Genomic DNA, 23,171 nt, shown 5'->3' on the forward strand with positions numbered 1-23,171 from the left:
CCCAAGTGTCTTACATGACCGGAATCCTTGGCTCGGGCCGAACAAGACGCACACCTCGGATTGGATGGTCGCGCTGGCGAGATTTTCGGGTATTTTGGATTTTCTGAAAAACCTACTTTTGCACACTAGTCCTAGGTTTTTTGCCCGATCTGACCCAAACCGGTGCAGAAAGATTCTCTGGAGTCTGACTGCCAACAGTGATCGTGAAAAAAGTCGGAATTTCCATTCGCGTTGGCGACCGGACGCCAAAACGTTGGGAGTTGGCGGGGGGGCTTTACTTAAATGGCTATAACTCGCCAACGGAATGAGACAATTACACCCAACTCGGTACACCTGTGTACGGGCTCAGCCTGTGGTCACGTGAAAAGGGATGCGGCGACTGGCCACTTGGTGGCGCTGTAAACAGAAAAAACAACAACATGAATACGGCCATAGACGGCTGTATATCACATGATGTTTCACACATGCACAAGGTATTCATACCACATGATAGACCTCCTCATTACGAACAACTTTGCCTCCAGGACAACTGCTGTGAATCAAATCGTTTGTTAAATATTGGAGATTATTTGAAGAAGAATAAAACAAATCCATTTAAACAAAAAAGAAAAAACCTCCTTTCACAGAGGTTGTTTTATATCTCCCGATCAACCACTGCAGTTAAAATTATCTGGACTTCCTAGGTCATCAACTATCAGAAGAAGAAGAAGAAAAACATAAGTGGAACTTTAACAATCTGCTCTTTTAACCAGTGTGTCCAGGGGAGAGCGCGTACGCAGTCCCCCACTACCATAAATTATGCAGTCGAGATTCCCACATTTGGGGAATTCGCAGGGGTCAGCACAACCGGAGTGCAATGGCCGAGCCATTTTTTTGTTGTTTTTGTTGTTTTTTCATGCTCCGGCTCCGTGAGCCAAAAATCTATTTAATACGCAGTCCCCGGATAGTGGACGAATCAGATATTAAACGGATAGGAACAGAGTTTTTTTTTTTTACACCACGATTCTACCTTTACTAGTATAGTATATGATCACCTACAACACGACAATACACACTACTTCCATTAACACCTGCTGCCACATAACACCAAAACATTTCTTTCATTGAACACTTTAGGGGGGTGCACCGTTCCCAGAAGTACTGCAATACCGGGTCGATGCGTGGAGTGGACGGAGCAAGCCCCTATTCCATCTCCCAGCTCCAAAAAGCAATTTAATATATGGTGCCCGGGTAGGGCACGTATCAGATATTAAACTGATAAGAACAGATTTTTTTCTTTCGAAAAAAGTTTATTGTCACAGTTTTTCCATTATTTCCATTTCCACATTTTTTTTTCCTTTCTTAAAAATCACATGTTTTAAAACAAAAATTACATATTTAACGTTTAAAAATCAGTTTTGTGTGGTGTGTAGTTTAAAAGTCCATGTATGTTGATATTTGTTGTTTAAAAGAAAGTTAAATGGATGAAAATAAATGCAATTAAAACTGTAAAACAAATAAAACATGCCAAATAAAACATCTCTTGTACAGGATCGAGGGTGAGTCCCTATCAAGATTGTCCATTCACTCCAGGTCTCCAGAACAGGCTCCAGACTCCCCGCTTCCGGTGCCCAGCGGAGATCCCCTCTCCTCCGGCCCGCTGGCCCGCTGTTCCCGTAGCCGGTGTGGTGAGGGTGCATCTACGGGCGGCCAGGGTCGGTGGCGGCCGGGACCTTCCCCGTGTGGCCCGGCCCCCCCATCCGAATAACGACGTCCGGCGCCTCCTGCAGCGTTGATTTTATCAGTTGCTCGCACGCGTGTAGGGGCACCGTAACGCGTTTCCCCACCAGCAGGTTTCTGGTGACCCAGATGGCATCCTTGATCATGTTTAGGGTGAGCCAGAGCGAGGAGAATTGGGGTGATGTAAGCTCCTTCAAGCCCTGACCCACCCCCAGGATGGCGAGCTTGTAGTCCACCTGGGCCCCACCCGCTGGCAGGCACGGGAAAAACAGGGGGCCGGTCTTGGCCCACAGGTCCCGCGCAGCGCCGCACTCCCAGAGCAGATGGTAGACGGTCTCCGGGGAACCACATCCGGACCGTGGGCAGGTGGAGTTTTTGGCCATGCCTCTGGAGTGCATGACCGCCCTGACCGGGAGGATCTCATGAGCCACCATCCACGACAAGTCTTTCAGCCTGTTCTGGAGAGCTGGGTGGGCTGCGTTCCTCCAAACGTCTTTGGCCTCACCTAGTGTGAGGCCTGGAACCGGACTCACCGATTCCCGATCCTGCACAAGAGAGATAAGAGACTTATGGTTAGTTAAAATGGTGGCATCATTTGTCTCTAAAAGATATTTCTTTAAAAATTTCTTAATAAAACTATGCTCTTTTGACAAATTAAAAGACACTGGACTTTTAAGATCAATGGGTAAAATTCTCAAAGTTCTTAGGTATGACCCCATCCAGAATCGGGTCATGGCTGCTGTCTTGTGTTCTCTGGATGGGGTCAGGGCGTATTGGATGTGGAGGGCGGCAAAGCGGCTGCCTAAAAACAGGTGGGGGTCTGGGAGGCCTTTCCCGCCATTTTCTTTTTTCTTTTTGACGACCTCCCTCTTTAGTCGTTCCCACTTGGACCCCCACAGGAAATAAAATACCGCCCTCTCCAGCTTGGCCAGGAATCGTCTTGGGGGACTAAAAACAGAACAGACAAGTAAAATTAGTGGTAAAATCACTGCTTTAAAAATTAAAATCTTGCCTTCAAACGTCAATTGTCTCAGTCCCCAAAAGCCCAGTCTTTGCCTGACTTTCCCTAACATGTCAGTCCAGTTTCCTTGTCCTCCACCCTCTCTGTCAAATTTTACACCTAAAATTTTCAAATCATTGTCTTTAAAATCCAAATCTAGTCCAACTGTGTCTACGTTCCCCCACGGCCCGAAGAGCTGGGCCTCGGACTTACTCCTATTGAGCTTGGCGCCCGAGGCCCGACCGTACCAGTCAGTCAAGTCCATTGCTCTTCGTACTGATAAAAGGTCAGTCGCTAAAAGGGTCACGTCATCCATATATAAAACACAAGTCGCCGTCAGTCCACCAGTCCCTGGGATGTCTAGTCCTTTAATCCATTTATCCCTTCTCAAGATTTGTGCCAGTGGCTCAATACAAGCCACATACAGAAGGGGAGATAAAGGACACCCCTGACGGACGCCGCTGTAGAGTTTTACAGCTTTGGATAAATGCCCGTTAACCAAAATTCTGCTAGACAGATCGTTGTACAGCAGTCCCACCCAGGCTATGAACCTCCCTGGAAACCCCATTTTACCCAGTACCTTAAAAAGGAACTGGTGCGAGACGCGGTCAAAGGCTTTTTCGAAATCTAAATTTAGGACTACTAGCCGAATGTTTCTGTCTCTCGCAAAACAGATGGCGTCTCTGATCAGTACCAGGCTGTCCGTGATCTTCCTGCCGGGCACAGCGCATGCTTGATCCAGGTGGATTACGTCCTCTAAAACAGTCGACATACGTGTAGCTAAAATCTTACTAAAAAGTTTACAATCATAATTTAAAAGAGTGATTGGTCGCCAGTTTCTCAAGTCAGTCTTGTCCCCTTTTTTGTATAGTAATGTAACTATCCCTACTCTAAAGCTGTCTGGAAGTCTGTCAAGAGTCTCAAGTTCTTTAAAAACTGTCATTAAGTCGTGTGCTAAAATGTCCCAGAAAGTCAGATAAAACTCAAAGGGGAGTCCATCCAAGCCTGGGGACTTCCCCTTTTTAAAACCTTTTAGCGCTTTGTGCATTTCTAAAGGAGTAAAATCTTGGGATAAAAGCACATCTGGACTCTTTAGCTTTTTGTCTAAAAACCCTAAAACTTCCTCTAAGATGCTATTGTGTACCTCTTTAGTGCTGTATAAATTATTGTAAAAACTTTCAATTTCCCCTAAAATCAGATCTGTTGTATTTGCCTCCCCACCTGTAAAAGTTTTTAAAGTATTAATTGACCCTCCCCGTGATATTGTCTTTTAAAAAAAATATCTAGTACACTTTTCCCCTTCTTCTATTTCTCTCTCCTTACATCTTAAAATGACACCTTTACTCTTTGTTTCGGACAAATCTGACGTTTCTTTCTTTAATTCTTTAATTTCTTCTGTAAAATCCAATCCACTGTTTAAAAGGTTAAAATATCTCTGCAGTCGTTTTTGCAGCCCCATCATGCGTCTTTTTTCTTTATTCTTTTTTTCTTTTCCAATTTGTTTAAAAAACCTTCCTGTCCTTTGTTTCACCATCTCCCACCACTGTGCACGTGAGTCGAAAAAAGTCTTGGAGGGTCTGCCATTGGCTGAACTGCTCCCTATATTCACTAATCACTTCCTCATCCTCTAATAGGGAACAGTTCAGCTTCCACAGCCCTCCCCCTACAGTCACACCCGTGGGTAGTGAAAGGGTGCAGGAGAGCATCATGTGATCAGAAAAGAAGAGGGGGCTCAATGTAGCATCGGTCGGCGGGCAGTCCCTTGTAAAAACATAGTCAATTCGAGAGGCTCTGGCGCCATCACCACTGAACCAGGTGAAGCCCTCCTCTCTTTGATGCATTGTTTTAAAGCAGTCAACTAACTTAAAATCTTTGACTATATTTTGTAATAAAACCGATGTCTTGTCGACCTTTAAATCCTCTCCTACCCTCTTTCTATCCTGTCTTGATAAAACACAATTAAAATCCCCTGCTACCACTAGGGGAGCCCTACCTAGCATGTGGGGCTGCAGGTCTTCTAAAAGCTCATACCTGTTGTTTTTACCTGTAAAACCATACACATTTAAAATGTTAAAATCCTTACCTAAAAAAGTCAGACTAGCTAAAATTGCCCGCCCGTCCCTCACCACAGTGCTGCCCTTCACCAAAACATGGGAATTTAATAATTATAATAGCAACACCGTCATTTTTGTTAAAATTGGAACCACTCCAGATGGAAAGTCCTGGGGTCCAAATCTCCTCCCACTTCCTGTAATTTGTTAAAAAAGGCAGACCACATTCTTGCAATAAAAACACATCTGACTTAAAAGATTTTAAAAAGGATAACACACTCTGTGCTCGTGTATTGCTCTTCACACTTCTCACATTGATTGTGGAGATAGTGAGAGCCATGAGCAGTATGGTTAAAAGGGTGTGAGACATTTAAAAGCAACCAAGGGACTACAGAGATATAATTAAAATCATGTTATTTCTTGTTGCACTTGCCTTCCCTTTTCCCCAGATGAGCTGGGATCAGGGGGGCAAGTGCTTGACGCCTCAGGGCTCGCAGAGTGGGCCTCTTGCGAATCCTTTGGCGACGATGTTCTTAGCTTGAAATGCAGAAAGGAGACTTCATTAGGAGATTCTGCGGGCCACATACGGGCTAGATCTTCCAGGGGGGAACTATCTAGCCGATGCGCTACCCGCAGCTTTTTCTCCTCTGTTTGAACCAGAGGATATCTCGCAGTTCTTTTCTGCACTTGAGCATTGGGGAGCGAAACATCTGTTTCACTCCCACTCGTGGACACACTAACCTCAGACACGGTTACTAGGGAGGAAGCCATTTCCTCCTCTTCATCCTCCATACTGTCTTCTTTTTCAATTTCATTTTGAGGATTGGCTTCCTCCCCCTCACCAACTGCCAGAATTGACTCCGCCCCTGTGGCCGCCCCACTTCCTCCTTCCTGTCCAATCCCTGAGGCTGGCTGAGGGTTTGAATTTCCCGCCAAAACCTCGGGGCCCGCCTCCTCAATTGTTTGTTCTTTGGGTGGGGCGGCCATTTTGTAGCTTTTTAACTTGTTGGCAAAACTTTTAGGGCAGTCTCTGTAGAGATGGGATGATTCTCCACAGAGGTTGCACTTTCTGCCATTTTGGCACTCTTCAAAAATGTGCCCAATTTCTCTGCACTTCCTACACACTACTTCTTGGCATGCCTCGGCGAGATGTCCAAGTTTGCCACACTTGCGGCATAGCTTGGGCATCCCTTGGTAATGGATGTAGCCTCTATTCTCTCCCAACACAATCATAGAAGGTATTTGACTCAGGCCATGGTAGCTGTTGGGATCTGCCCATTGTTTAATGGGCACTCTCCACGCACAGCTCCAGATACCGTCTTCATCTAAAACCTTGACTGGTTGTCCACGAATAGAGCAATATCTTGCCAACCACACAGAAATATCTTCTCCACTAACTGTTTCATTAAACATCCTGACAATCACAACTTTCAGTGAATTATCAGTCAGTTTTTCCACAGTGAACATGGAGAAATTGGCTTTACACATTTCAAATCGAGTCCAAAAAGTACTTAGTAAGGAAGCAGAAGCAAAACTCACATCAAAACCATGGTTCAGGGGCAGAGTCAACAGGCAGTTTATGTCCACAACCTTAAAACCGAGTAACTGTTGGATGCACTTCCTAGAAAAGTCCAGTCTGGACATGACCGGGAGAGCGCTATCCTCTTTTGGTTTAAATTTAAAACGCACGCTGTGGTGCCTCCTCGTGCCGGCACGAGCAGCCGACATGTTGGAGGCACCACCAGCACGCTGCGGCTAAAACCCAACAATAAATATACAATAAATAAGTTAAAACCTGCTTACCTTAAAACAAGAAGATTCCTCGTAGAACGAGTCGTCACTTAAAAGCCGCTTGTCAATGTACCTCCTGAAGGGTGTGTGTCCCGTGTGACAAGCAACACACGAGACCAAGGTCCCACAAGAGGCGACCGCTGTCTCAGACGTCTGACCAGACCACTTGATCTTAGCCAAAAGGCCGAGAAGCGATGACACAATGACGCAGAGGCGGGGGAGCCGGCAAAAGCCACGCCCACCTGGGCCGCGGCGAGAGGGTCTAAGGTCGCCAACAAACAAGCTCAGCTCAGATTGGTTGTCACACCGAAAATGGATCACAACAGAGTGCACAACACGACACTCTGGAGTGCAACCTGGGATTTTGGATCATCAACATTCTGCCCTAAAAGTGAGCGGGCAGACCAAAGCGTACGTCGTAGAGACTTGAAACTCTGACGGATGCTAGTACCCGCCCGGTCTACAACATCACCAAGGCTCGCCCCGATCGGCCCCAGGGTGGCGCTGCAGCGATCAAAAGTACGAAATGGCTCGTAACTCCTCGACCGTCCGTCGCAGACCCAAGTGTCTTACATGACCGGAATCCTTGGCTCGGGCCGAACAAGACGCACGCCTCGGATTGGATGGTCGCGCTGGCGAGATTTTCGGGTATTTTGGATTTTCTGAAAAACCTACTTTTGCACACTAGTCCTAGGTTTTTTGCCCGATCTGACCCAAACCGGTGCAGAAAGATTCTCTGGAGTCTGACTGCCAACAGTGATCGTGAAAAAAGTCGGAATTTCCATTCGCGTTGGCGACCGGACGCCAAAACGTTGGGAGTTGGCGAGGCGGGCTTTACTTAAATGGCTATAACTCGCCAACGGAATGAGACAATTACACCCAACTCGGTACACCTGTGTACGGGCTCAGCCTGTGGTCACGTGAAAAGGGATGCGGCGACTGGCCACTTGAGGGCGCTGTAAACAGAAAAAACAACAACATGAATACGGCCATAGACGGCTGTATATCACATGATGTTTCACACATGCACAAGGTATTCATACCACATGATAGACCTCCTCATTACGAACAACTTTGCCTCCAGGACAACTGCTGTGAATCAAATCGTTTGTTAAATATTGGAGATTATTTGAAGAAGAATAAAACAAATCCATTTAAACAAAAAAGAAAAAACCTCCTTTCACAGAGGTTGTTTTATATCTCCCGATCAACCACTGCAGTTAAAATTATCTGGACTTCCTAGGTCATCAACTATCAGAAGAAGAAGAAGAAAAACATAAGTGGAACTTTAACAATCTGCTCTTTTAACCAGTGTGTCCAGGGGAGAGCGCGTACGCAGTCCCCCACTACCATAAATTATGCAGTCGAGATTCCCACATTTGGGGAATTCGCAGGGGTCAGCACAACCGGAGTGCAATGGCCGAGCCATTTTTTTGTTGTTTTTGTTGTTTTTTCATGCTCCGGCTCCGTGAGCCAAAAATCTATTTAATACGCAGTCCCCGGATAGTGGACGAATCAGATATTAAACGGATAGGAACAGAGTTTTTTTTTTTTACACCACGATTCTACCTTTACTAGTATAGTATATGATCACCTACAACACGACAATACACACTACTTCCATTAACACCTGCTGCCACATAACACCAAAACATTTCTTTCATTGAACACTTTAGGGGGGTGCACCGTTCCCAGAAGTACTGCAATACCGGGTCGATGCGTGGAGTGGACGGAGCAAGCCCCTATTCCATCTCCCAGCTCCAAAAAGCAATTTAATATATGGTGCCCGGGTAGGGCACGTATCAGATATTAAACTGATAAGAACAGATTTTTTTCTTTCGAAAAAAGTTTATTGTCACAGTTTTTCCATTATTTCCATTTCCACATTTTTTTTTCCTTTCTTAAAAATCACATGTTTTAAAACAAAAATTACATATTTAACGTTTAAAAATCAGTTTTGTGTGGTGTGTAGTTTAAAAGTCCATGTATGTTGATATTTGTTGTTTAAAAGAAAGTTAAATGGATGAAAATAAATGCAATTAAAACTGTAAAACAAATAAAACATGCCAAATAAAACATCTCTTGTACAGGATCGAGGGTGAGTCCCTATCAAGATTGTCCATTCACTCCAGGTCTCCAGAACAGGCTCCAGACTCCCCGCTTCCGGTGCCCAGCGGAGATCCCCTCTCCTCCGGCCCGCTGGCCCGCTGTTCCCGTAGCCGGTGTGGTGAGGGTGCATCTACGGGCGGCCAGGGTCGGTGGCGGCCGGGACCTTCCCCGTGTGGCCCGGCCCCCCCATCCGAATAACGACGTCCGGCGCCTCCTGCAGCGTTGATTTTATCAGTTGCTCGCACGCGTGGAGGGGCACCGTAACGCGTTTCCCCACCAGCAGGTTTCTGGTGACCCAGATGGCATCCTTGATCATGTTTAGGGTGAGCCAGAGCGAGGAGAATTGGGGTGATGTAAGCTCCTTCAAGCCCTGACCCACCCCCAGGATGGCGAGCTTGTAGTCCACCTGGGCCCCACCCGCTGGCAGGCACGGGAAAAACAGGGGGCCGGTCTTGGCCCACAGGTCCCGCGCAGCGCCGCACTCCCAGAGCAGATGGTAGACGGTCTCCGGGGAACCACATCCGGACCGTGGGCAGGTGGAGTTTTTGGCCATGCCTCTGGAGTGCATGACCGCCCTGACCGGGAGGATCTCATGAGCCACCATCCACGACAAGTCTTTCAGCCTGTTCTGGAGAGCTGGGTGGGCTGCGTTCCTCCAAACGTCTTTGGCCTCACCTAGTGTGAGGCCTGGAACCGGACTCACCGATTCCCGATCCTGCACAAGAGAGATAAGAGACTTATGGTTAGTTAAAATGGTGGCATCATTTGTCTCTAAAAGATATTTCTTTAAAAATTTCTTAATAAAACTATGCTCTTTTGACAAATTAAAAGACACTGGACTTTTAAGATCAATGGGTAAAATTCTCAAAGTTCTTAGGTATGACCCCATCCAGAATCGGGTCATGGCTGCTGTCTTGTGTTCTCTGGATGGGGTCAGGGCGTATTGGATGTGGAGGGCGGCAAAGCGGCTGCCTAAAAACAGGTGGGGGTCTGGGAGGCCTTTCCCGCCATTTTCTTTTTTCTTTTTGACGACCTCCCTCTTTAGTCGTTCCCACTTGGACCCCCACAGGAAATAAAATACCGCCCTCTCCAGCTTGGCCAGGAATCGTCTTGGGGGACTAAAAACAGAACAGACAAGTAAAATTAGTGGTAAAATCACTGCTTTAAAAATTAAAATCTTGCCTTCAAACGTCAATTGTCTCAGTCCCCAAAAGCCCAGTCTTTGCCTGACTTTCCCTAACATGTCAGTCCAGTTTCCTTGTCCTCCACCCTCTCTGTCAAATTTTACACCTAAAATTTTCAAATCATTGTCTTTAAAATCCAAATCTAGTCCAACTGTGTCTACGTTCCCCCACGGCCCGAAGAGCTGGGCCTCGGACTTACTCCTATTGAGCTTGGCGCCCGAGGCCCGACCGTACCAGTCAGTCAAGTCCATTGCTCTTCGTACTGATAAAAGGTCAGTCGCTAAAAGGGTCACGTCATCCATATATAAAACACAAGTCGCCGTCAGTCCACCAGTCCCTGGGATGTCTAGTCCTTTAATCCATTTATCCCTTCTCAAGATTTGTGCCAGTGGCTCAATACAAGCCACATACAGAAGGGGAGATAAAGGACACCCCTGACGGACGCCGCTGTAGAGTTTTACAGCTTTGGATAAATGCCCGTTAACCAAAATTCTGCTAGACAGATCGTTGTACAGCAGTCCCACCCAGGCTATGAACCTCCCTGGAAACCCCATTTTACCCAGTACCTTAAAAAGGAACTGGTGCGAGACGCGGTCAAAGGCTTTTTCGAAATCTAAATTTAGGACTACTAGCCGAATGTTTCTGTCTCTCGCAAAACAGATGGCGTCTCTGATCAGTACCAGGCTGTCCGTGATCTTCCTGCCGGGCACAGCGCATGCTTGATCCAGGTGGATTACGTCCTCTAAAACAGTCGACATACGTGTAGCTAAAATCTTACTAAAAAGTTTACAATCATAATTTAAAAGAGTGATTGGTCGCCAGTTTCTCAAGTCAGTCTTGTCCCCTTTTTTGTATAGTAATGTAACTATCCCTACTCTAAAGCTGTCTGGAAGTCTGTCAAGAGTCTCAAGTTCTTTAAAAACTGTCATTAAGTCGTGTGCTAAAATGTCCCAGAAAGTCAGATAAAACTCAAAGGGGAGTCCATCCAAGCCTGGGGACTTCCCCTTTTTAAAACCTTTTAGCGCTTTGTGCATTTCTAAAGGAGTAAAATCTTGGGATAAAAGCACATCTGGACTCTTTAGCTTTTTGTCTAAAAACCCTAAAACTTCCTCTAAGATGCTATTGTGTACCTCTTTAGTGCTGTATAAATTATTGTAAAAACTTTCAATTTCCCCTAAAATCAGATCTGTTGTATTTGCCTCCCCACCTGTAAAAGTTTTTAAAGTATTAATTGACCCTCCCCGTGATATTGTCTTTTTAAAAAAATATCTAGTACACTTTTCCCCTTCTTCTATTTCTCTCTCCTTACATCTTAAAATGACACCTTTACTCTTTGTTTCGGACAAATCTGACGTTTCTTTCTTTAATTCTTTAATTTCTTCTGTAAAATCCAATCCACTGTTTAAAAGGTTAAAATATCTCTGCAGTCGTTTTTGCAGCCCCATCATGCGTCTTTTTTCTTTATTCTTTTTTTCTTTTCCAATTTGTTTAAAAAACCTTCCTGTCCTTTGTTTCACCATCTCCCACCACTGTGCACGTGAGTCGAAAAAAGTCTTGGAGGGTCTGCCATTGGCTGAACTGCTCCCTATATTCACTAATCACTTCCTCATCCTCTAATAGGGAACAGTTCAGCTTCCACAGCCCTCCCCCTACAGTCACACCCGTGGGTAGTGAAAGGGTGCAGGAGAGCATCATGTGATCAGAAAAGAAGAGGGGGCTCAATGTAGCATCGGTTGGCGGGCAGTCCCTTGTAAAAACATAGTCAATTCGAGAGGCTCTGGCGCCATCACCACTGAACCAGGTGAAGCCCTCCTCTCTTTGATGCATTGTTTTAAAGCAGTCAACTAACTTAAAATCTTTGACTATATTTTGTAATAAAACCGATGTCTTGTCGACCTTTAAATCCTCTCCTACCCTCTTTCTATCCTGTCTTGATAAAACACAATTAAAATCCCCTGCTACCACTAGGGGAGCCCTACCTAGCATGTGGGGCTGCAGGTCTTCTAAAAGCTCATACCTGTTGTTTTTACCTGTAAAACCATACACATTTAAAATGTTAAAATCCTTACCTAAAAAAGTCAGACTAGCTAAAATTGCCCGCCCGTCCCTCACCACAGTGCTGCCCTTCACCAAAACATGGGGATTTTTTATTAAAATAGCAACACCGTCATTTTTGTTAAAATTGGACCCACTCCAGATGGAAAGTCCTGGGGTCCAAATCTCCTCCCACTTCCTGTAATTTGTTAAAAAAGGCAGACCACATTCTTGCAATAAAAACACATCTGACTTAAAAGATTTTAAAAAGGATAACACACTCTGTGCTCGTGTATTGCTCTTCACACTTCTCACATTGATTGTGGAGATAGTGAGAGCCATGAGCAGTATGGTTAAAAGGGTGTGAGACATTTAAAAGCAACCAAGGGACTACAGAGATATAATTAAAATCATGTTATTTCTTGTTGCACTTGCCTTCCCTTTTCCCCAGATGAGCTGGGATCAGGGGGGCAAGTGCTTGACGCCTCAGGGCTCGCAGAGTGGGCCTCTTGCGAATCCTTTGGTGACGATGTTCTTAGCTTGAAATGCAGAAAGGAGACTTCATTAGGAGATTCTGCGGGCCACATACGGGCTAGATCTTCCAGGGGGGAACTATCTAGCCGATGCGCTACCCGCAGCTTTTTCTCCTCTGTTTGAACCAGAGGATATCTCGCAGTTCTTTTCTGCACTTGAGCATTGGGGAGCGAAACATCTGTTTCACTCCCACTCGTGGACACACTAACCTCAGACACGGTTACTAGGGAGGAAGCCATTTCCTCCTCTTCATCCTCCATACTGTCTTCTTTTTCAATTTCATTTTGAGGATTGGCTTCCTCCCCCTCACCAACTGCCAGAATTGACTCCGCCCCTGTGGCCGCCCCACTTCCTCCTTCCTGTCCAATCCCTGAGGCTGGCTGAGGGTTTGAATTTCCCGCCAAAACCTCGGGGCCCGCCTCCTCAATTGTTTGTTCTTTGGGTGGGGCGGCCATTTTGTAGCTTTTTAACTTGTTGGCAAAACTTTTAGGGCAGTCTCTGTAGAGATGGGATGATTCTCCACAGAGGTTGCACTTTCTGCCATTTTGGCACTCTTCAAAAATGTGCCCAATTTCTCTGCACTTCCTACACACTACTTCTTGGCATGCCTCGGCGAGATGTCCAAGTTTGCCACACTTGCGGCATAGCTTGGGCATCCCTTGGTAATGGATGTAGCCTCTATTCTCTCCCAACACAATCATAGAAGGTATTTGACTCAGGCCATGGTAGCTGTTGGGATCTGCCCATTGTTTAATGGGCACTCTCCACGCACAGCTCCAGATACCGTCTTCATCTAAAACCTTGACTGGTTGTCCACGAATAGAGCAATATCTTGCCAACCACACAGAAATATCTTCTCCACTAACTGTTTCATTAAACATCCTGACAATCACAACTTTCAGTGAATTATCAGTCAGTTTTTCCACAGTGAACATGGAGAAATTGGCTTTACACATTTCAAATCGAGTCCAAAAAGTACTTAGTAAGGAAGCAGAAGCAAAACTCACATCAAAACCATGGTTCAGGGGCAGAGTCAACAGGCAGTTTATGTCCACAACCTTAAAACCGAGTAACTGTTGGATGCACTTCCTAGAAAAGTCCAGTCTGGACATGACCGGGAGAGTGCTATCCTCTTTTGGTTTAAATTTAAAACGCACGCTGTGGTGCCTCCTCGTGCCGGCACGAGCAGCCGACATGTTGGAGGCACCACCAGCACGCTGCGGCTAAAACCCAACAATAAATATACAATAAATAAGTTAAAACCCGCTTACCTTAAAACAAGAAGATTCCTCGTAGAACGAGTCGTCACTTAAAAGCCGCTTGTCAATGTACCTCCTGAAGGGTGTGTGTCCCGTGTGACAAGCAACACACGAGACCAAGGTCCCACAAGAGGCGACCGCTGTCTCAGACGTCTGACCAGACCACTTGATCTTAGCCAAAAGGCCGAGAAGCGATGACACAATGACGCAGAGGCGGGGGAGCCGGCAAAAGCCACGCCCACCTGGGCCGCGGCGAGAGGGTCTAAGGTCGCCAACAAACAAGCTCAGCTCAGATTGGTTGTCACACCGAAAATGGATCACAACAGAGTGCACAACACGACACTCTGGAGTGCAACCTGGGATTTTGGATCATCAACATTCTGCCCTAAAAGTGAGCGGGCAGACCAAAGCGTACGTCGTAGAGACTTGAAACTCTGACGGATGCTAGTACCCGCCCGGTCTACAACATCACCAAGGCTCGCCCCGATCGGCCCCAGGGTGGCGCTGCAGCGATCAAAAGTACGAAATGGCTCGTAACTCCTCGACCGTCCGTCGCAGACCCAAGTGTCTTACATGACCGGAATCCTTGGCTCGGGCCGAACAAGACGCACGCCTCAGATTGGATGGTCGCGCTGGCGAGATTTTCGGGTATTTTGGATTTTCTGAAAAACCTACTTTTGCACACTAGTCCTAGGTTTTTTGCCCGATCTGACCCAAACCGGTGCAGAAAGATTCTCTGGAGTCTGACTGCCAACAGTGATCGTGAAAAAAGTCGGAATTTCCATTCGCGTTGGCGACCGGACGCCAAAACGTTGGGAGTTGGCGAGGCGGGCTTTACTTAAATGGCTATAACTCGCCAACGGAATGAGACAATTACACCCAACTCGGTACACCTGTGTACGGGCTCAGCCTGTGGTCACGTGAAAAGGGATGCGGCGACTGGCCACTTGGTGGCGCTGTAAACAGAAAAAACAACAACATGAATACGGCCATAGACGGCTGTATATCACATGATGTTTCACACATGCACAAGGTATTCATACCACATGATAGACCTCCTCATTACGAACAACTTTGCCTCCAGGACAACTGCTGTGAATCAAATCGTTTGTTAAATATTGGAGATTATTTGAAGAAGAATAAAACAAATCCATTTAAACAAAAAAGAAAAAACCTCCTTTCACAGAGGTTGTTTTATATCTCCCGATCAACCACTGCAGTTAAAATTATCTGGACTTCCTAGGTCATCAACTATCAGAAGAAGAAGAAGAAAAACATAAGTGGAACTTTAACAATCTGCTCTTTTAACCAGTGTGTCCAGGGGAGAGCGCGTACGCAGTCCCCCACTACCATAAATTATGCAGTCGAGATTCCCACATTTGGGGAATTCGCAGGGGTCAGCACAACCGGAGTGCAATGGCCGAGCCATTTTTTTGTTGTTTTTGTTGTTTTTTCATGCTCCGGCTCCGTGAGCCAAAAATCTATTTAATACGCAGTCCCCGGATAGTGGACGAATCAGATATTAAACGGATAGGAACAGAGTTTTTTTTTTTTACACCACGATTCTACCTTTACTAGTATAGTATATGATCACCTACAACACGACAATACACACTACTTCCATTAACACCTGCTGCCACATAACACCAAAACATTTCTTTCATTGAACACTTTAGGGGGGTGCACCGTTCCCAGAAGTACTGCAATACCGGGTCGATGCGTGGAGTGGACGGAGCAAGCCCCTATTCCATCTCCCAGCTCCAAAAAGCAATTTAATATATGGTGCCCGGGTAGGGCACGTATCAGATATTAAACTGATAAGAACAGATTTTTTTCTTTCGAAAAAAGTTTATTGTCACAGTTTTTCCATTATTTCCATTTCCACATTTTTTTTTCCTTTCTTAAAAATCACATGTTTTAAAACAAAAATTACATATTTAACGTTTAAAAATCAGTTTTGTGTGGTGTGTAGTTTAAAAGTCCATGTATGTTGATATTTGTTGTTTAAAAGAAAGTTAAATGGATGAAAATAAATGCAATTAAAACTGTAAAACAAATAAAACATGCCAAATAAAACATCTCTTGTACAGGATCGAGGGTGAGTCCCTATCAAGATTGTCCATTCACTCCAGGTCTCCAGAACAGGCTCCAGACTCCCCGCTTCCGGTGCCCAGCGGAGATCCCCTCTCCTCCGGCCCGCTGGCCCGCTGTTCCCGTAGCCGGTGTGGTGAGGGTGCATCTACGGGCGGCCAGGGTCGGTGGCGGCCGGGACCTTCCCCGTGTGGCCCGACCCCCCCATCCGAATAACGACGTCCGGCGCCTCCTGCAGCGTTGATTTTATCAGTTGCTCGCACGCGTGGAGGGGCACCGTAACGCGTTTCCCCACCAGCAGGTTTCTGGTGACCCAGATGGCATCCTTGATCATGTTTAGGGTGAGCCAGAGCGAGGTGAATTGCTTTGATGTTAGCTCCTTCAAGCCCTGACCCAGCCCCAGGATGGCGAGCTTGTAGTCCACCTGGGCCCCACCCGCTGGCAGGCACGGGAAAAACAGGGGGCCGGTCTTGGCCCACAGGTCCCGCGCAGCGCCGCACTCCCAGAGCAGATGGTAGACGGTCTCCGGGGAACCACATCCGGACCGTGGGCAGGTGGAGTTTTTGGCCATGCCTCTGGAGTGCATGATCCCCCTGACCGGGAGGATCTCATGAGCCACCATCCACGACAAGTCTTTCAGCCTGTTCTGGAGAGCTGGGTGGGCTGCGTTCCTCCAAACGTCTTTGGCCTCACCTAGTGTGAGGCCTGGAACCGGACTCACCGATTCCCGATCCTGCACAAGAGAGATAAGAGACTTATGGTTAGTTAAAATGGTGGCATCATTTGTCTCTAAAAGATATTTCTTTAAAAATTTCTTAATAAAACTATGCTCTTTTGACAAATTAAAAGACACTGGACTTTTAAGATCAATGGGTAAAATTCTCAAAGTTCTTAGGTATGACCCCATCCAGAATCGGGTCATGGCTGCTGTCTTGTGTTCTCTGGATGGGGTCAGGGCGTATTGGATGTGGAGGGCGGCAAAGCGGCTGCCTAAAAACAGGTGGGGGTCTGGGAGGCCTTTCCCGCCATTTTCTTTTTTCTTTTTGACGACCTCCCTCTTTAGTCGTTCCCACTTGGACCCCCACAGGAAATAAAATACCGCCCTCTCCAGCTTGGCCAGGAATCGTCTTGGGGGACTAAAAACAGAACAGACAAGTAAAATTAGTGGTAAAATCACTGCTTTAAAAATTAAAATCTTGCCTTCAAACGTCAATTGTCTCAGTCCCCAAAAGCCCAGTCTTTGCCTGACTTTCCCTAACATGTCAGTCCAGTTTCCTTGTCCTCCACCCTCTCTGTCAAATTTTACACCTAAAATTTTCAAATCATTGTCTTTAAAATCCAAATCTAGTCCAACTGTGTCTACGTTCCCCCACGGCCCGAAGAGCTGGGCCTCGGACTTACTCCTATTGAGCTTGGCGCCCGAGGCCCGACCGTACCAGTCAGTCAAGTCCATTGCTCTTCGTACTGATAAAAGGTCAGTCGCTAAAAGGGTCACGTCATCCATATATAAAACACAAGTCGCCGTCAGTCCACCAGTCCCTGGGATGTCTAGTCCTTTAATCCATTTATCCCTTCTCAAGATTTGTGCCAGTGGCTCAATACAAGCCACATACAGAAGGGGAGATAAAGGACACCCCTGACGGACGCCGCTGTAGAGTTTTACAGCTTTGGATAAATGCCCGTTAACCAAAATTCTGCTAGACAGATCGTTGTACAGCAGTCCCACCCAGGCTATGAACCTCCCTGGAAACCCCATTTTACCCAGTACCTTAAAAAGGAACTGGTGCGAGACGCGGTCAAAGGCTTTTTCGAAATCTAAATTTAGGACTACTAGCCGAATGTTTCTGTCTCTCGCAAAACAGATGGCGTCTCTGATCAGTACCAGGCTGTCCGTGATCTTCCTGCCGGGCACAGCGCATGCTTGATCCAGGTGGATTACGTCCTCTAAAACAGTCGACATACGTGTAGCTAAAATCTTACTAAAAAGTTTACAATCATAATTTAAAAGAGTGATTGGTCGCCAGTTTCTCAAGTCAGTCTTGTCCCCTTTTTTGTATAGTAATGTAACTATCCCTACTCTAAAGCTGTCTGGAAGTCTGTCAAGAGTCTCAAGTTCTTTAAAAACTGTCATTAAGTCGTGTGCTAAAATGTCCCAGAAAGTCAGATAAAACTCAAAGGGGAGTCCATCCAAGCCTGGGGACTTCCCCTTTTTAAAACCTTTTAGCGCTTTGTGCATTTCTAAAGGAGTAAAATCTTGGGATAAAAGCACATCTGGACTCTTTAGCTTTTTGTCTAAAAACCCTAAAACTTCCTCTAAGATGCTATTGTGTACCTCTTTAGTGCTGTATAAATTATTGTAAAAACTTTCAATTTCCCCTAAAATCAGATCTGTTGTATTTGCCTCCCCACCTGTAAAAGTTTTTAAAGTATTAATTGACCCTCCCCGTGATATTGTCTTTTTAAAAAAATATCTAGTACACTTTTCCCCTTCTTCTATTTCTCTCTCCTTACATCTTAAAATGACACCTTTACTCTTTGTTTCGGACAAATCTGACGTTTCTTTCTTTAATTCTTTAATTTCTTCTGTAAAATCCAATCCACTGTTTAAAAGGTTAAAATATCTCTGCAGTCGTTTTTGCAGCCCCATCATGCGTCTTTTTTCTTTATTCTTTTTTTCTTTTCCAATTTGTTTAAAAAACCTTCCTGTCCTTTGTTTCACCATCTCCCACCACTGTGCACGTGAGTCGAAAAAAGTCTTGGAGGGTCTGCCATTGGCTGAACTGCTCCCTATATTCACTAATCACTTCCTCATCCTCTAATAGGGAACAGTTCAGCTTCCACAGCCCTCCCCCTACAGTCACACCCGTGGGTAGTGAAAGGGTGCAGGAGAGCATCATGTGATCAGAAAAGAAGAGGGGGCTCAATGTAGCATCGGTCGGCGGGCAGTCCCTTGTAAAAACATAGTCAATTCGAGAGGCTCTGGCGCCATCACCACTGAACCAGGTGAAGCCCTCCTCTCTTTGATGCATTGTTTTAAAGCAGTCAACTAACTTAAAATCTTTGACTATATTTTATAATAAAACCGATGTCTTGTCGACCTTTAAATCCTCTCCTACCCTCTTTCTATCCTGTCTTGATAAAACACAATTAAAATCCCCTGCTACCACTAGGGGAGCCCTACCTAGCATGTGGGGCTGCAGGTCTTCTAAAAGCTCATACCTGTTGTTTTTACCTGTAAAACCATACACATTTAAAATGTTAAAATCCTTACCTAAAAAAGTCAGACTAGCTAAAATTGCCCGCCCGTCCCTCACCACAGTGCTGCCCTTCACCAAAACATGGGGATTTTTTATTAAAATAGCAACACCGTCATTTTTGTTAAAATTGGACCCACTCCAGATGGAAAGTCCTGGGGTCCAAATCTCCTCCCACTTCCTGTAATTTGTTAAAAAAGGCAGACCACATTCTTGCAATAAAAACACATCTGACTTAAAAGATTTTAAAAAGGATAACACACTCTGTGCTCGTGTATTGCTCTTCACACTTCTCACATTGATTGTGGAGATAGCGAGAGCCATGAGCAGTATGGTTAAAAGGGTGTGAGACATTTAAAAGCAACCAAGGGACTACAGAGATAAAATTAAAATCATGTTATTTCTTGTTGCACTTGCCTTCCCTTTTCCCCAGATGAGCTGGGATCAGGGGGGCAAGTGCTTGACGCCTCAGGGCTCGCAGAGTGGGCCTCTTGCGAATCCTTTGGCGACGATGTTCTTAGCTTGAAATGCAGAAAGGAGACTTCATTAGGAGATTCTGCGGGCCACATACGGGCTAGATCTTCCAGGGGGGAACTATCTAGCCGATGCGCTACCCGCAGCTTTTTCTCCTCTGTTTGAACCAGAGGATATCTCGCAGTTCTTTTCTGCACTTGAGCATTGGGGAGCGAAACATCTGTTTCACTCCCACTCGTGGACACACTAACCTCAGACACGGTTACTAGGGAGGAAGCCATTTCCTCCTCTTCATCCTCCATACTGTCTTCTTTTTCAATTTCATTTTGAGGATTGGCTTCCTCCCCCTCACCAACTGCCAGAATTGACTCCGCCCCTGTGGCCGCCCCACTTCCTCCTTCCTGTCCAATCCCTGAGGCTGGCTGAGGGTTTGAATTTCCCGCCAAAACCTCGGGGCCCGCCTCCTCAATTGTTTGTTCTTTGGGTGGGGCGGCCATTTTGTAGCTTTTTAACTTGTTGGCAAAACTTTTAGGGCAGTCTCTGTAGAGATGGGATGATTCTCCACAGAGGTTGCACTTTCTGCCATTTTGGCACTCTTCAAAAATGTGCCCAATTTCTCTGCACTTCCTACACACTACTTCTTGGCATGCCTCGGCGAGATGTCCAAGTTTGCCACACTTGCGGCATAGCTTGGGCATCCCTTGGTAATGGATGTAGCCTCTATTCTCTCCCAACACAATCATAGAAGGTATTTGACTCAGGCCATGGTAGCTGTTGGGATCTGCCCATTGTTTAATGGGCACTCTCCACGCACAGCTCCAGATACCGTCTTCATCTAAAACCTTGACTGGTTGTCCACGAATAGAGCAATATCTTGCCAACCACACAGAAATATCTTCTCCACTAACTGTTTCATTAAACATCCTGACAATCACAACTTTCAGTGAATTATCAGTCAGTTTTTCCACAGTGAACATGGAGAAATTGGCTTTACACATTTCAAATCGAGTCCAAAAAGTACTTAGTAAGGAAGCAGAAGCAAAACTCACATCAAAACCATGGTTCAGGGGCAGAGTCAACAGGCAGTTTATGTCCACAACCTTAAAACCGAGTAACTGTTGGATGCACTTCCTAGAAAAGTCCAGTCTGGACATGACCGGGAGAGCGCTATCCTCTTTTGGTTTAAATTTAAAACGCACGCTGTGGTGCCTCCTCGTGCCGGCACGAGCAGCCGACATGTTGGAGGCACCACCAGCACGCTGCGGCTAAAACCCAACAATAAATATACAATAAATAAGTTAAAACCTGCTTACCTTAAAACAAGAAGATTCCTCGTAGAACGAGTCGTCACTTAAAAGCCGCTTGTCAATGTACCTCCTGAAGGGTGTGTGTCCCGTGTGACAAGCAACACACGAGACCAAGGTCCCACAAGAGGCGACCGCTGTCTCAGACGTCTGACCAGACCACTTGATCTTAGCCAAAAGGCCGAGAAGCGATGACACAATGACGCAGAGGCGGGGGAGCCTGCAAAAGCCACGCCCACCTGGGCCGCGGCGAGAGGGTCTAAGGTCGCCAACAAACAAGCTCAGCTCAGATTGGTTGTCACACCGAAAATGGATCACAACAGAGTGCACAACACGACACTCTGGAGTGCAACCTGGGATTTTGGATCATCAACATTCTGCCCTAAAAGTGAGCGGGCAGACCAAAGCGTACGTCGTAGAGACTTGAAACTCTGACGGATGCTAGTACCCGCCCGGTCTACAACATCACCAAGGCTCGCCCCGATCGGCCCCAGGGTGGCGCTGCAGCGATCAAAAGTACGAAATGGCTCGTAACTCCTCGACCGTCCGTCGCAGACCCAAGTGTCTTACATGACCGGAATCCTTGGCTCGGGCCGAACAAGACGCACGCCTCGGATTGGATGGTCGCGCTGGCGAGATTTTCGGGTATTTTGGATTTTCTGAAAAACCTACTTTTGCACACTAGTCCTAGGTTTTTTGCCCGATCTGACCCAAACCGGTGCAGAAAGATTCTCTGGAGTCTGACTGCCAACAGTGATCGTGAAAAAAGTCGGAATTTCCATTCGCGTTGGCGACCGGACGCCAAAACGTTGGGAGTTGGCGAGGCGGGCTTTACTTAAATGGCTATAACTCGCCAACGGAATGAGACAATTACACCCAACTCGGTACACCTGTGTACGGGCTCAGCCTGTGGTCACGTGAAAAGGGATGCGGCGACTGGCCACTTGGTGGCGCTGTAAACAGAAAAAACAACAACATGAATACGGCCATAGACGGCTGTATATCACATGATGTTTCACACATGCACACGGTATTCATACCACATGATAGACCTCCTCATTACGAACAACTTTGCCTCCAGGACAACTGCTGTGAATCAAATCGTTTGTTAAATATTGGAGATTATTTGAAGAAGAATAAAACAAATCCATTTAAACAAAAAAGAAAAAACCTCCTTTCACAGAGGTTGTTTTATATCTCCCGATCAACCACTGCAGTTAAAATTATCTGGACTTCCTAGGTCATCAACTATCAGAAGAAGAAGAAGAAAAACATAAGTGGAACTTTAACAATCTGCTCTTTTAACCAGTGTGTCCAGGGGAGAGCGCGTACGCAGTCCCCCACTACCATAAATTATGCAGTCGAGATTCCCACATTTGGGGAATTCGCAGGGGTCAGCACAACCGGAGTGCAATGGCCGAGCCATTTTTTTGTTGTTTTTGTTGTTTTTTCATGCTCCGGCTCCGTGAGCCAAAAATCTATTTAATACGCAGTCCCCGGATAGTGGACGAATCAGATATTAAACGGATAGGAACAGAGTTTTTTTTTTTTACACCACGATTCTACCTTTACTAGTATAGTATATGATCACCTACAACACGACAATACACACTACTTCCATTAACACCTGCTGCCACATAACACCAAAACATTTCTTTCATTGAACACTTTAGGGGGGTGCACCGTTCCCAGAAGTACTGCAATACCGGGTCGATGCGTGGAGTGGACGGAGCAAGCCCCTATTCCATCTCCCAGCTCCAAAAAGCAATTTAATATATGGTGCCCGGGTAGGGCACGTATCAGATATTAAACTGATAAGAACAGATTTTTTTCTTTCGAAAAAAGTTTATTGTCACAGTTTTTCCATTATTTCCATTTCCACATTTTTTTTTCCTTTCTTAAAAATCACATGTTTTAAAACAAAAATTACATATTTAACGTTTAAAAATCAGTTTTGTGTGGTGTGTAGTTTAAAAGTCCATGTATGTTGATATTTGTTGTTTAAAAGAAAGTTAAATGGATGAAAATAAATGCAATTAAAACTGTAAAACAAATAAAACATGCCAAATAAAACATCTCTTGTACAGGATCGAGGGTGAGTCCCTATCAAGATTGTCCATTCACTCCAGGTCTCCAGAACAGGCTCCAGACTCCCCGCTTCCGGTGCCCAGCGGAGATCCCCTCTCCTCCGGCCCGCTGGCCCGCTGTTCCCGTAGCCGGTGTGGTGAGGGTGCATCTACGGGCGGCCAGGGTCGGTGGCGGCCGGGACCTTCCCCGTGTGGCCCGACCCCCCCATCCGAATAACGACGTCCGGCGCCTCCTGCAGCGTTGATTTTATCAGTTGCTCGCACGCGTGGAGGGGCACCG

General features: G+C 46.0%; 4 non-coding genes and 4 pseudogenes across 4 annotated transcripts; all 8 read right to left on the minus strand.

Moving 5' to 3' along the window:
* Positions 1 to 758: 758 nt before the first annotated feature.
* LOC130104260 (U1 spliceosomal RNA) lies at positions 759 to 916 on the minus strand. Its single transcript, XR_008809469.1, has one exon. It is a non-coding gene; the product is annotated as a U1 spliceosomal RNA (small nuclear RNA).
* A 199-nt stretch (positions 917 to 1,115) lies between these two features.
* Positions 1,116 to 1,293, minus strand: LOC130104277 (U2 spliceosomal RNA; annotated as a pseudogene).
* Positions 1,294 to 7,879: 6,586 nt separating this feature from the next.
* On the minus strand, positions 7,880 to 8,037 carry LOC130104261 (U1 spliceosomal RNA). The gene has a single exon (XR_008809470.1). It is a non-coding gene; the product is annotated as a U1 spliceosomal RNA (small nuclear RNA).
* A 199-nt stretch (positions 8,038 to 8,236) lies between these two features.
* On the minus strand, positions 8,237 to 8,414 carry LOC130104279 (U2 spliceosomal RNA; annotated as a pseudogene).
* Positions 8,415 to 14,999: 6,585 nt separating this feature from the next.
* LOC130104262 (U1 spliceosomal RNA) lies at positions 15,000 to 15,157 on the minus strand. Its single transcript, XR_008809471.1, has one exon. It is a non-coding gene; the product is annotated as a U1 spliceosomal RNA (small nuclear RNA).
* Positions 15,158 to 15,356: 199 nt separating this feature from the next.
* On the minus strand, positions 15,357 to 15,534 carry LOC130104281 (U2 spliceosomal RNA; annotated as a pseudogene).
* A 6,585-nt stretch (positions 15,535 to 22,119) lies between these two features.
* On the minus strand, positions 22,120 to 22,277 carry LOC130104263 (U1 spliceosomal RNA). The gene has a single exon (XR_008809472.1). It is a non-coding gene; the product is annotated as a U1 spliceosomal RNA (small nuclear RNA).
* A 199-nt stretch (positions 22,278 to 22,476) lies between these two features.
* LOC130104282 (U2 spliceosomal RNA) lies at positions 22,477 to 22,654 on the minus strand (annotated as a pseudogene).
* Between the last annotated feature and the right edge of the window lie 517 nt (positions 22,655 to 23,171).

Source organism: Rhinichthys klamathensis, unplaced genomic scaffold (assembly GCF_029890125.1).
Source record: "Rhinichthys klamathensis goyatoka isolate OS25496 unplaced genomic scaffold, OSU_Roscu_1.1 h1tg000306l_1, whole genome shotgun sequence".
Classification (NCBI taxonomy): Eukaryota; Metazoa; Chordata; class Actinopteri; order Cypriniformes; family Leuciscidae; genus Rhinichthys; species Rhinichthys klamathensis.